At 39.2% G+C, this 6,638-nt stretch overlaps 1 long non-coding RNA gene across 1 annotated transcript; it reads right to left on the bottom strand.

Annotated features, from left to right (window-relative positions):
* Positions 1 to 324: 324 nt before the first annotated feature.
* Positions 325 to 3,026, bottom strand: LOC120730371. The gene is made up of 2 exons (XR_005695095.1): positions 2,901 to 3,026; positions 325 to 2,047 (listed from the first exon to the last, which is right to left on the bottom strand). It is a non-coding gene; the product is annotated as an uncharacterized LOC120730371 (long non-coding RNA).
* Positions 3,027 to 6,638: the final 3,612 nt, after the last annotated feature.

Below are 6,638 nucleotides of genomic sequence, written 5' to 3'. Positions count from 1 at the left end.
ATACTGTTGTATCTTTCTTTCTGCTTTGTTTCATCTGCACTTGTCTGCTTGTAACACTGATTATGAATGATGTACTGTACTGTGCCATGTTTTTGTTATTCAATAAATGCATTACAAACCCCCCCAAAACTCACTGCACACATGCAGCATGATCCGTGCACATCTGCCAATTCATGCACCCATGCTTGATGATGTAAGTGAACGAAAAGAAAGCCAAGTATTTTTAGAGATTTGTACCAACAGGAAGCTCTGAAAGTGAAAAAGATGTTTGTAAGTCAAATGATTGCTATTTACTCAGGTTTAGATTCAGACATTTTAAAATAATTTACATCTTCAAATAATTTTTTTTATTTGTGTTTATGTTTTGTGTTGGTGCACACATTTGTGACACAAGCCATTGTACAGATTTATACATCTTAGTTTATGCTTGTGGATCAAATCAAAGGTCGCAGATCCAAATTGGGCAGGGTTCTGCCTCCTATCAGCTCCGATCACAATATATGATCAACTACATCATCAATAATTGTTTCATTGTTAACAGTAAAATAATTAAATGGTGACTTTATATTTTAACAATAATTAATGATGATTATCATAAAATCTGTAATGATTGATTCTAAAAATCAGAGAAATGTTTGGCTCGCTGTTACTGAGACTTTAATGTTGTGCGAGCAGCAACAGAGATGAAGTTTTAAATTTAAAATTTTATTCCACATGATGACCTGTGCTCTGATTGCTTCATTTGATTTGCATAGTCACTGTGATGAAAACAGAAAAAAACAAGAATAATGCCAATTATGTGTCAAATATAAAACAACAAATAACAACAAAAAAAAACACAAACACAAATGTTCATCATCATCATCATCAAGAAAAACAAACAGTATAATTTACAGCTGCTTTGTTACAACCTGATAAAAAATATTTTTAGATCAGTTCATTTGGAGTTCGTAATGATCAAGAACTTTTGTAATAATCAATAAAGTTTCAATCATTGAATTGAACATTTTAAAGATTTTTCAGCTGAATTCTGAATGTCTACAAAATTCAAACATCACTATATAACCATGTAGAACATCGGAGAACAATCCTCTGTCTGATATTAGATATAATCAGTTATAATCCAACATATTGATTATATCCAGTAACACTATAAAATCATACCTAATGTTGTTTACAGGAAAAACATCAAAACTATAGGTTTCTTGACAAAGGCACAGAAGTGAAACTGCGGTTCAGTGGTGGCCATTTTGTGTCTAAAAATCATCTCCCCAATATTTTTTATATGTATTGATATAAAACTGCCAGTAAAAAAATAAAAATACCATCAAGGGCAAAAAAAAACCCAGGACCCCATAAAGACCCCGAGTCCCAAAAGTCCCTGTGATCCCCGAAGTCCGCAGGGCACCACAAAGACGCCATGACCCCTCAAGTGCTTGTAACCACACAAGTCCCCATGGCCTCTGAAATCCCAGTTCTGGGTAGGGATGGTGGTGAGGGGTGGAGGTTTGAGCTTCACAAACATGTAAGTGAAGTATTTGAGACACAAAATGGCCGCAGCGAGAAAACATCCTCCAGTTCATGAAATTTCCTTCCCTCCTTCCTTCATTGTTTCCTCATTTCTTTCCATCCTTGTTTCCTCTAGAAGAGCAAATAAATAAATCTGAGCCAGTCACAATCCTTCTACTGTTATGACATCACGCTCTGCAGCGATGATGTCACTTCTTTCTCCTGCAACGGTAGCAGCAGGCACGGCAGCTCCCCCCTTCATCATCCCCCCCTCCATCCTCCTTCACCGTGTATGGTGGGGGGGCGGAGCTCGACACTTGGTACGGGTTCTCATTGCTGGTAATAACCATCGGATTGGCTATCACTGTGGAGTCACTGGAAGAGTGGAGCTTAGCCCGTGGAATAGTTACCTGACCGTAGGGGTTCTCCAGAGAGACGTTGATATTTGAGGACATGCTGACACGTCACAAGACGGTGAGGCTAAAATTATGTCCAATCAGGCAGCTGGCCAATCAGTTAATGCAGTGCAGGAAGAGACCTATGTGAAAGGAAACAGATCAATGAGTACACTTACTGCAGAACTGATGTTCCGATCAGAGTGACTGATCAGATCTGACCAATAAGAGGAGTGGTTGATTACTCAATGAATGATAAAAGTAACTGAGTACTTTCACTGATTGAGTACATTCACAGAGTAAAACAAAGTTAAGGATCTGAGTACTTTGTCCTCTGCTTTATACTTTTACTTGTGACCCTTGAAGTATGTGATAGTACTCAGTGATGCTGCAAAAGCCCCACGCCCAGACATCTGCCCATTAATTTGGTTGATTGATTGGAGTAACACTGAAGTTAGATTAATTCACTGAGGCCCAGATTTCCTGCTTTAAGTGAAGGCACCATTTGATGACACTCCTGGACCAACAGGTGAGGCATGTTACCTGGATGAATGTGGCTGTGAGGTGTACACACTCTGAGTCATCACATGAAGTCAGCAGTGAAGTACTCAAAACTTTAACTGAAGTAAAAAGTACCACAGGTTACAAGTTAAAGTACTGCAAATCTTAGTATTTAGACACATTCAGAGGTCTGATTCCTTATATGGTGGGGTAAAGAGCAGGTAAACACAGTACTGTAGTGTATTTTACTTTGATTTACTGTACTACAGTACACTGTAGTGTACGGCACAGAGTACTGCATTATACTGAGGTTTCAGTCACATTTTAAAGTCCTCTCGAGTGAATCAAAGTATTTATAAACTAGAGGTACTGCAGTAACCAAGTACAGAGTTACTTCTACTGCGTCTATAACATGACGTACTCCAGTGTTTAGCTGAAGTAGATGTATTGTAGTATTTGTACTACAGAGGATTTAAAGGGGTTTCAGGGACTCACCTGTATGTTTGTCGGTCGCCGCCGCCGTGTTCTTCTTCTTCTCTGAAATGGAAACAAATCTGACTCTGCTCTCTCTCATTCTGGCTCACTATGTGTGTGAAGCTCGCTTGACCGCCTCGCCCAAACCTGTTCTACCGGCCGACACGCCCTCTCTCTCCCTCTGTTCATTTTCTATGTAACTCGACCACTGTCACTGCAAACCCGACACCACCTCCATGCTGTGGTTTCGGTGCCCCCCCCGCCAACAAACGCAAAATATAAGTTGGTCTCTATTTGAATTTGACTTCATTTAATGTCATTTTTTGCTGTGCATGTGTTTTCTGTGTGTGTGTTTTCCTGTCTAGCTGTCTTTGTGAGGACCGAAATCTGCATTCTATTATACTTGGGAGAACCAACAGTCACTGTGAGGGCGCACAAACCGGTCCTCACAAATTTGACGGCGTTAGGGTCATTTTTAATGTTTAGGGTAAGGGGCCAGGGAAAGCATCATGTCAATGAAGGTCCTCACTAAGATAGCTGAACGGGCTTGTGTGTGTGTGTCTGTGTGTGAGATCGAGAGCGCGCGTGCCAGATGATCAATATGTGTGATCACATGCAGGAAGTCGTGCATTTAATTTCTGGTAAACTTTTAAAAACCAAACAGGAAACTGTGTTTAACAGAAGTCAGTAAACTCAGCAGACGTGTGCGCCTTGACCGGTTGAACAGAAACCACTTCATTCCTTCAGTTTCCTGCTGAAAGCCCCGCCCACACTCTGCTCCTAATGGCTGGATTTGACATTTTTCTCATTCCTCTTATGACGCCCTGTGTTTTCAGTGCTGACGAAGACTCTCAGCTCCTGCGAGACGTTTTAAATGTCCAAACTGTGACAATGTGTTTGATGCAGTTTAAAATCAAAGAATCAACAAATAATTCAATAAATCAGTGAATGTCTTCTGACCCTCCAAAACCTTATTAGGCATTCAAAGCTGATCATCAATATTACTGAGCCAAAAAATAAGCTGAGGTAATTCATCTTATTTTCATTTATTCCTGATACAGCAAGCAAATAGTGAACACCAGAACATTTACATTTACAGTAATGGATTACACAGCAGTGAGGAATAGATGTCATCACAGTAGATGTTTTTCTGAAAGAGCTGTAACTAAATTTAAGAATATAATCCACCCACTGTTATCTTCTTCAATGACCTATATCAACACAGAGCAGAGCAGCTACCTGAACGCTACACCAATAGAGGTCGATTATCTTGTTAATAATGTTACCTCTTCACAACGTATGACTCTGGATACTGTAGCTCCTGTGAAAAAGAGCCTCAAATCAGAAGTGCTTGACTCCCTGGTATAACTTTAAAATGCGCACCATGAAGCAGATAACCTGTAAGCTGGAGAGGGAAAGGCGTATCACTAATTTAGAAGATCATCATGTAGCCTGGAAAAATAGTGTGCTGCTTAATAAGAAAGCCATCAGTAAAGCTAGAACATCTTACTATTCATCACTGATTAAAGAAAATAAGAACAACACTAGGTTTCTCTTCAGCACTGTAGCCAGGCTGTTAAACTATTATTTAAAAAGCCATCACTTGATCTCCAACCTTCCTTTCATATCAAAAATCCTTGAAAGAGTAGTTGTCAAACAGCTAACAGATCATCTGCAGAGAAATGGCTTATTGGAAGAGTTTCGGTCAGGTTTCAGAGCTCATCACAGCACAGAAACAGCTTTAGTGAAGGGTTACAAATGATCTTTTCAGAGGGCATAGTATACATTTTCACTGCTATGCAGATGACACCTAACTTTATCTGTCCATGAAGCCAGATAAAACACACCAATTAGTTAAACTGCGGGAATGGCTTAAAGACATAAAGACCTGGATGGCCGCTAACTTTTTGCTTCTAAATTCCGGTAAACTGAGGCTGTACTCAGCCCTGAAAATCTTACAAATAGGTATTTTACCATATACTTACTCTTAATTGCATTATCTTGGCCTCCAGTGACACTGTGAGGAATTCAATTCAATTCAGTTCAATTTTATTTATACAGTGCTAAATCACAACAACAGTCGCCTCAAGGCACTTTAGGAATCTTGGAGTCTTCTTACATTTGCACTATATCTCTAAAATTAGATCCTCAGCATCACATCCTGTCTCATAGTGATGTTGAAAAACTCGTTTATGTATTTATGACTACTGTAATTTGTTATTATAACCTCCCTGAAAAGCTTTCAGTTGATCCAAAATACTGCAGCATGAGTACTGACAGGCAGAGACTGATTAGAAAGAGGGAGCATAGTTCTCCTATATTGGCTTATCCTGATTGGCTCCCTGTTAAATCCAGAATTTAAAATCCTGCTCCTCACATATAAGGTCTTAGCTTAATGACCTTATAGTACTTCAGTATCACCCCATGAAAGCTAGAGTATTAAGTAGAATGGGAGGCCGAGCCTTGAGCTTTCAAGGCCCCTCTTCTATGTAACCAGTGTCCAGTTTGGATTCAGGAGACAGACACTATCCCCATTTTTAAGATTAGGTTTAAAACTTTCCTTTTGATAAAGTATATAGTTAGGGCTGAATCAGGTGACCCTGAATCCTCCCTTAGTTATGCTGCAATAGGTGTAGGCTGCCGGGGGATACCCATGATGCACTGAGTGAGTTTCTTCTTCACTCACATATGTTTGTACACCTCTCTGCATTTAAATATTAATTATTATTCATCTCTGGCTCTCTTCTACAGCATGTCCTTCTCCTGTCTTTATCTGCTCACACCCAACCAGTCACGGCAGATGGCCGCCCCTCCCTGAGCCTGGTTCTGCTAAAGGTTTCTTCATGTTAAATGGGAACTACTGTCACCAAAGCGTTTGCTCACAGGAGGTTATATGATTTTTTTTTTTTTTTTGGGGGGGTGTCTCTGTTTTCTATGTATCATTGTAGGGTATTTACCTTATGATATAAAGTGCCTTGAGGCAACTGTTGTTGTAATTTGGTGCTATTTCAAAAAATGAATTGAACTGAACTAGTATTCCAGTGTAACTGTGAGACAGGGTGTGTTTCTAATTTTAGAGGTATTGCACAAATTGAGAAAAGCAGTCCTACATATGTTTTTAATCTGGCATTGAGAAGCAACTGGTTAAAAACAACATAAAAACAACTAGTTCGATACAATAGTTCTACGATTTTTAGGGCTTAATAATAATAACCCCAGTTTTACCCGAATTTAGAAGCAGAAAGTTAAAGGTTATCCAGGTCTTTATGTCTTTAAGACATTCCTGCAGTTTAACTAATCGGTGTGTTATCTGGCTTCATGGATATATAGAGTTGGGTGTCATCTGCATAGCAGTGAAAATGTATGTTATGCCTTCTAATGATACTCCCCAAGGGATTATAATGTAAACAGAATTGGTTCTAGCATTGGGCCCTATATAACTTTATAATTAACCTTAGTGTGTGAAGAGGACTCCCCATTTACATGAGGAATATAACAGAAAATAAAAACATGTACTCAATAAATTCACAGATACAAGCTGTCCCATGCCACAGTAGTCATATTTTCAGGTGTGTTCTTCATAGAGCTCTATTACCTGCGCTCTGGTAACACCTCTGATTGGAGGAGGAGGTGCTTTGATATGAGCATGCATGAGTCTGAAGCAGAAAGTTTAAGTGTTTTTCTGTGCGCTGGAAATTACCTTAATCTGAGCGCTTTGATAATGTCAGAGAGAAAAATGTTTGGTATTTTTCATAACAA

This window comes from Simochromis diagramma, unplaced genomic scaffold (genome assembly GCF_900408965.1).
Source record: "Simochromis diagramma unplaced genomic scaffold, fSimDia1.1 OVJJ01000293.1, whole genome shotgun sequence".
In the NCBI taxonomy this organism is placed as follows: domain Eukaryota; kingdom Metazoa; phylum Chordata; class Actinopteri; order Cichliformes; family Cichlidae; genus Simochromis; species Simochromis diagramma.
The sequence above is the reverse complement of the archived record's forward strand: the minus strand, read 5'-3'. Positions and strand labels throughout refer to the sequence as shown.